Source organism: Triticum aestivum, chromosome 3D (genome assembly GCF_018294505.1).
Source record: "Triticum aestivum cultivar Chinese Spring chromosome 3D, IWGSC CS RefSeq v2.1, whole genome shotgun sequence".
In the NCBI taxonomy this organism is placed as follows: Eukaryota; Viridiplantae; Streptophyta; class Magnoliopsida; order Poales; family Poaceae; genus Triticum; species Triticum aestivum.
The window spans coordinates 476,173,506-476,181,660 of record NC_057802.1 but is presented as its reverse complement, the minus strand read 5'-3'; positions in this window follow the sequence as shown (position 1 = coordinate 476,181,660).

Sequence of the window (8,155 nt, the reverse complement as noted above, 5' to 3'; positions counted from 1 at the left end):
ACCCCCACCCTCGTGGCCAGGGTGTGGGCCCCCTCTGGTACTTTCTTCGCTCAGTATTTTTTATTAATTCCAAAAATAACTTCCGTGGAGTTTCAGGACTTTTGGAGTTGTGCAGAATAGGTTTCTAATATTTGCTCCTTTTCCAGCCCAGAATTCCAGCTGCCGACATTCTCCCTCTTCATGTAAACCTTATAAAATAAGAGAGAATAGGCATAAGTATTGTGACATAATGTGTAATAATAGCCCATAATGCAATAAATATCGATATGAAAGCATGATGCAAAATGGACGTATCAACTCCCCCGAGCTTAGACCTCGCTTGTCCTCAAGCGGAAACCGATAACGATAAATATGTCCACATGTTTAGAGATAGAGGTGTCGATAAAATAAAATACGGACATAAGGGCATCATGATCATTCTTATAACAGCAACATATATATATTCACAATGATTTCTTATGCTCAAGTAATAATCTATTCACAATGTCAAGTATGAATCAGAAACTTCATTGAGAACTAGCAAACTATGATCTCGGTCATTGAAGCAATTGCAATTTATCATAACATAGGAAAGAGTCAATATAAGAGCTTTTCAGCAAGTCCACATACTCAACTATCATTTAGTCTTTCACAATTGCTAACACTCACCCAATACTTGTGGTTATGGAGTTTTAATCGGACACAAAGAAAGATAGGGGCTTATAGTATTGCCTCCCAACCTTTTACCTCAAGGGTAATGTCAACAATAATAGTTCATGCTAACTCACATCCAATTTGATATATATGTCAGGATCTTTCCAACACAGTGTGCTTGCCAAAGGATAAAATGTAAAAAGGAAAGGTGAAGATCACCTTGACTCTTGCATAAGGAATAAGACAAGAATAAAGATAGGCCCTTCGCAGAGGGAAGCAGAGGTTGTCATGTGCTTTTAGGGTTGGATGCACGAAATCTTAATGCAAAAGAACGTCACTTTATATTGCCACTTGTGATATGGACCTTTATTATGCAGTCTGTTGCTTTTATTGCTTCCATATCACAAGATCGTATAAAGTTTATTTTCTCCACACTAATAAATCATACATATTTAGAGAGCAATTTTTATTGCATGCAACATGACAACTTACTTGAAGGATCTTACTCAATCCATAGGTAGATGTGGTGGACACTCATGGCAAAACTGGGTTTAAGGGTATTCGGAAGCACAAGTAGTATCTCTACTTGGTGCAAAGAATTTGGCTAGCATTAGGGAGAAAGGCAAGCTCAACATGTTGGATGATCCATGAAAATATACTTTATTTCGGATATAAGAAAACAAAACCCATTACGTTGTCTTCCTTGTCCAACATCAACTCTTTAGCATGTCATATTTTAATGAGTGCTCACAATCATAAAAGATGTCCAAGATAGTATATTTATATGTGAAAACCTCTCTTTCTTTATTACTTCCTATTAATTGCAACGATGACCAAAACTATGTTTGTCAACTCTCAACAACTTTTATTCATCATACCCTTTATATGTGAAGTCATTACTCTCCATAAGATCAATATGATCTTTTTATTTATTTTTATTCCCTCAAGATCAAAGCAAAGTAATCAAGCCCTTGACTCATGTAACGCCCACGATGCGGCTATATCTCCCACGTGTCGAGGCACGACTTAGAGGCATAACCGCATTGTGGTTTTGTCGCAAGAAGGGTCATCTTGCGACAAAACCACAGTGCGGTTATGCCTCTAAGTCATGCCTCGACACGTGGGAGATATAGCCGCATCGTGGGCGTTACAAGTTGGTATCAGAGCCATCCCCGACTTAGGAGCCCCCTGCTTGATCGAATCGCTGGCGTTGTTGAGTCTAGAACAAAAATGTTTTGAGTCTTAGGATTATATATATCGGAGAGTGGGATTCTTTTTACTCCTCAGTCCCTTCGTCGCTCTGGTGAGGCCTCCTGACGTAGAAGTTCTGACTCTTCTCTCCTCAAATTTCACTAAAACAAATTTTAGGATCACGCGGGTATCTTAGAATTGTTCCGATGGTTTTGTGACGAGAACATTGTTCTTGGTGCCTCCTGACATTTAGGGGTTGTGGCAGTGTCCCGGGGAGTTGAGCTCCGAGGTGTTGTCGTCACAATTTTATCGTTGCAGTTCTGGAATACCTGAGTTTCGCCGACATCGAAATCTCTTTTATGCAGTTGTTGGTGAGATCACCTCGACGCCACCCAGTACTGGGGCGGGAGTTCGGGAGTATTGCCCTAACTCGTATAACGGATGCTTTTCAAAGGTTGAGGTACACGATTTCCGAAGGTTTCTTGGTTATGTGTTGACGGATGGATACAGCTGGATCTAGGGATTGCTAGTTTGGGTGATATATTTTTGTGTCCCCTGTATCCCCAACATCAGATTGCATAACCAGAAAGTTTCGGGAGTTTATAAGTGGGAATTCAAGTAGCTCCTAGGATATCTTTCCGACAGACGCCTGATATGAGATTGGGGTTCGACGTCTAGTGGCCCGCCTTTCCACGGTTGGTTTTACAGTGGTCTCGTAGTGTCTTAAAGAGTCCTTGGCTATGCCGACTCAGGGATGCTTCGTATGTCATGTGCACAGCCTTGTACATGATGGTGCTGTACGATCGAGCCCGTGTGGGCCCCACCACGAAAACTTCGGACGAAATCTCTATCATATGTTTGTTCCGGCTTATTCTGCAAGCCAATACTTTGTTTTGTTTTGAATTGTGGTATTCGAGTTGCTTCGAAGTCAAATGTTGATTCCATACCTTTTTCTAGGTGGCTTCTCAACTTATGGAAGTGTGATGATTTACTATGGAATTCATTCGTTCATCCTCGTTCGAATGTTTATTGTGAAGACTATATGTTGCAATTTCTATCCATTGATTCTACTTGACTATTTGTCTATCAAGATGCTAACGGATGTCACCCTCTTCAGGATGGCTCCGCCAACGCGTCAGAATCCGGATCGCAATGAAGGGAGTCAGGCGAACCCTCCGCCACCACCTCTGCCTCCGGAGGCATGGCAAGCTATCATGGCAGCCACCAACGCAATGCTCAAATGATTCTGCAACTCTTGCAAGAACGCACCCAAGGGCAAGGCAATCAAGGAAATCAAGGTCAAGGCAACAATCAGCCTCACTTCGCTACCCTCAACTAGTTTCTCGCAAATCAGCCCAAGTCTTTCAGCTACTGTGCCGAGGCCACGGATGCCGATGATTGGCTCGTGGACATCAACAAGCATTTTGGATGTAGCAATGACAGGCCTGAGGACTATGTCAAGTTCGCTTCTTTTCAGCTCAAGGACCAAGCTGCTGATTGGTATCAACAATACAAAGATTCCAGAGGAGGTCGTGTGATCACTTGGACTGACTTCTGTCGGGACTTCAAAGCGCACCACATTCCACAAAGTGTTGTTGAGAGCAAGCGTGAGGAGTTCCGCAATCTCAAGCAAGGCAACATGTCTGTGTATCAATTCAACATCCAGTTTCAGAAACTTGCTCGCTTCGCTAAACAAGACGTTCCTGATGAAAAGAGCATGATCTATCACTTCAGAGGTGGCCTTAGAGAGGATCTGCAGTTAGCTCTCGTTCTTGTTGAGCCTATTCAGTTTGATCAATTCTATAATATGGCACTGAAGCAAGAGGCTGCTCAGCTCAAGTGTGAAGCTTCTAAGAAGAGAGTCAGAGACGCAGTTCAGTCTTCTTCTTCCTCACTTGTGGCTGCCAAACAACAGAAGTTCTGGTTGCCTCCTCCTCCTCCGTTTCGTCAGCCTTACCAGCAGAAGAACAAAGGTGGCCATGGATCTTCCCACTCTTCCAACTCTGGCTATCAGAACAAGTCTCAGAATCAAGCTCCAAAGTCGAATCCTCCTTATCATCGTCCACTCTCAGAGGTGACTTGCAACAAGTGTCAGCAGAAAGGTCACTATGCTAACAAATGCTTCAACCAAAGGCGTCTTCCGCCTCCTCCTCCTGTGAGATCTTCCAGCAATGCAGTGGTCAAGCATAATCCAAACTCTGCAAAGGTGAACATGATGAATGCAGCTCAAGCGGAGGAATCTACTGATGTGATAATGGGTAATCTTCCTGTTAATGATATTCCTGCAAAAGTCTTATTTGATACTGGTGCATCTATTTCTTTCATATCAAGACCTTTTGCATCCATGAACAATCTGCATACTGTTGATCTGCCTAAGCCGATAGCGGTTTCCTCTCCGGGATTATTCATGAATACCAAAATGATGGCTCCGGATGTTTCTATCAAGATGGGCAACTATAAATTTCTGTCTTCTCCAATGGTTCTTGGTGACTCGGATATTGATCTAATTCTCGGGATGGACTGGCTTTCTAAGCATGAGGCTCAACTTGATTGTGCTGCCAGGGAAATTCAATTGACACACTCGTCTGAGGATGTGATTATTTATGCCGCTCGTGATGAAACCATTCGGTTGTTTTCTCTCAATGAGAAGGGCGAGTTGAATGCCATCTCTCAGATTCCAGTCGTTTGTGAGTACCAAGATGTCTTTCCAGAAGAGCTTCCGGGTATGCCTCCTCACCGGCCAGTTGAGTTCGTTATCGATCTTGAGCCTGGCACTGAACCCGTTTGCAAGCGTCCATACAAGCTTGAACCAAGGAGCTGAAGGAATTGAAGAAACAGCTCGATGAACAAGAGCGTCTGGGTTTGATCAGACCGAGTTCTTCTCCATGGGGTTGTGGTGTTCTTTTTGTCCAGAAGAAGGATGGCACAGAACGACTTTGTGTCGACTACCGCCCATTGAACAAGAAGACAATCAAGAACAAGTATCCACTTCCCAACATCAATGAGCTATTCGAGCAACTCAAAGGTGCTAAAGTATTCTCCAAGCTTGACCTTCGTATGGGTTATCATCAGATTCGCATTCGTGAAGAAGATATTCCCAAGACAGCATTCAGAACAAGCTTTGGTTTTTATGAATATACTGTGATGTCTTTCGGCCTTGTCAATGCTCCTCCAACATTCTCTCAGATGATGAATTTCATCTTCAACCCCTATACCAATGAATTCGTCCTGGTGTATCTCGATGATATCTTGGTCTTCTCCAAGAATAAGAAGGATCATGCCAAACATTTGCGATTGGTGCTCGACAAGCTCAGAGAGTATCAATTTTATGCGAAGTTTTCCAAATGTGAGTTTTGGCTTGATGAAGTTCTTTACCTTGGTCACATCATCTCTGCCAAGGGCATCGTTGTTAATCCCGAGAAGGTGTCCGCAATTGTGAATTGGGAACCTCCTCAGAATGTCAAGCAGCTCCGCAGTTTTCTTGGTCTTGCAAGCTATTGCCGACGATTCGTTGAGAATTTCTCTAAGATTGCAAAGCCTCTTTCCAACCTCCTCCAGAAGCATGTGAAGTATGTCTGGTCTCCTGAGTGTGACGTTGCTTTCAACACTCTCAAAGAGAAACTCGTCACAGCTCCTGTCTTAACTCCTCCTGACGAATCCAAACCATTCAAAGTTTTCTGTGATGCTTCTCTTCAAGGTCTCGGTGCTGTGTTAATGCAAGAGAAGAAAGTTGTGGCCTATACCTCTCGTCAGTTGAAGCCCACCGAAAAGAACTACCCCACTCACGATCTTGAGTTGGCGGCAGTTGTCCATGCATTAATAACGTGGAGACATCTCTTGTTGGGAAGAAAAATGGACATATTCACCGATCACAAGAGTCTCAAGTACATCTTCACTCAGCCCAACCTCAACCTCAGGCAGACTCGATGGGTCGAAATGATTCAAGAGTACAATCTGAGTATTGAGTATACTCTAGGCAAGGCCAATGTCATTGCAGATGCTTTGAGCAGGAAGGCTTATTGCAACAGCTTAATCCTCAAGCCATTCCAACAAGATCTTTGTGAAGCTTTCCGCAAGCTGAATCTCCAAGTTGTTCCTCAAGGCTTTCTTGCCAACCTCATAGTCTCTCCTACTTTGGAAGATCAAATTTGTGAGGCACAACTCCTGGATACCATGGTGAAGAAGGTGAAACATGGCATCGACAAGGGTCTTTCCAAATACAAGTGCTATCGCATTGATGACAGAGACACTTTATTCTTCGAGGACCGGATTGTGGTTCCTAATGGTGATCTAAGGAAAGTCATTATGAACGAGGCGCACAATTATCTTCTTTCCATTCATCCTGGAAGTACGAAGATGTACCATGACCTCAAGCAGTCGTATTGGTGGACTCGAATGAAACGAGAAATCGCTCAATTCGTGAACGAATGTGATGTCTGTCGAAGGGTGAAAGCAGAACATCAATGACCAGCTGGTCTCCTCCAACCTCTTGCTATCCCAGAATGGAAGTTTGATCATATCAAAATGGACTTCGTGACTGGATTTCCAAAGTCCAAGTGTGGAAATGATGCTATCTTCGTTGTCATCGACAAGCTTACTAAAGTGGCTCATTTCCTTCCAATCAAAGAATCAATCACAGCAGCTCAGTTGGCAGAGCTATACACCTCCAGAATTGTCTCCTTGCATGGCATTCCACAATTGATTTCTTCAGATCGTGGAAGCATCTTTACTTCTAAGTTCTGGGACTCCTTCCAAAAGGCCATGGGCACCAACATTCGCTTCAGCACAGCTTTCCATCCTCAAACTAGTGGCCAAGTCGAGCGAGTAAATCAAATTCTTGAAGATATGCTCAGGGCTTGTGTCATTTCCTTTGGCATGAAATGGGAAGATTGTCTTTCATATGCCGAATTCTCCTACAACAACAGCTTCCAAGCAAGTTCGGGCAAGGCCCCATTCGAGATTCTCTATGGCAGAAAGTGCCGTACTCCTCTCAATTGGTCAGAGACTGGTGAACGCCAACTTCTTGGCAATGACTTAATCACAGAAGCTGAAGAAATGTGTAAAGTCATCCGTAAAAATCTCAAAGCCGCGCAATCGCGCCAGAAGAGTTACTATGATAGTAAGCACCATGATGTGGCTTTCGAGATCGAAGACCATGTCTACCTCCGCGTCTCTCCAATGAAAGGCACTCGTCGCTTCGGTATCAAAGGGAAGCTTGCCCCTAGATACGTGGGTCCTTTCAAGATCATTGGAAAAAGAGGCGACCTCGCCTATCAACTTGAGCTTCCCTCCAACTTCGCGAACGTGCACGATGTGTTCCACGTGTCACAGCTTCGCAAGTGCTTCAAGACTCCGGAGCGCACCATCAACTTCGAAGAGATTGACCTCCAAGAAGATCTGTCTTATCATGAGCATCCCGTTGCTATTCTTGAAGAAACTGAGCGCAAGACTCGCAACAAGTCAATCAAATTCCTGAAAGTGAAGTGGTCGCACCATTCCGGCCGAGAAGCCACCTGGGAACGCGAGGACCACTTCCGTTCCGAATATCCGGAGTTCTTTCAGTCCTAGATCTCGGGACGAGATCCTATCGTAGTGGTGGAGTGTTGTAACACCCCGGATGTAACTTTCCATATTTGTAACTCCAACTCTTGCCATTTCCGGCTATGTGTTATGATATTCCCTTCGTGGTCGGGTTTTGTTTTTCGTTTTGCATTTTGTTCATGTCATGCATCTCATATCATGTCATCATGTGCATCTCATTTGCATACGTGTTCGTCTCATGCATCCGAGCATTTTCCCCGTTGTCCGTTTTGCAATCCGACACTCCCACATGCACCGGCGCACCCCCTTTTCGTTTCTTTTCATGAGCGGGTGTTGAACGTTCTCGGAATGGACCGAGTCTTGTCAAGTGGCCTTGGTATACCACCGGTAGATCACCTGTCAAGTTTCGTGCCATTTGGAGGTCGTTTGATGCTCCAACGGTTAACCGGGTAACCGCAAAGTCCTTTTGTGTGTTGCAGATAACCCCCCCTCCAAACAGCCCAAAACCCCTCTAAGTCATCTCCATGCTCTAGGTCGTTCGATCACGATCGTGTGGGCCAAAACCGCACCTCATTTGGACTCTCCTAGCTCCCTCTACCTATAAATAAGTGCCTCTCCCGAAATCCTCCCGCAGTCCAAAACCCTAAAAAAATCCCCGCCGCCACCGGACGTGTCCGGTCGCCACCGGACGGATCCCGCCGCCGCCTGCAGCCACTCCGCGCCTGCCACGTGGCGCCCGCTCCGCCCGCGCCGCCCGCGGCCCACCGGGCCCGTACGCCGCCCCCGAGTC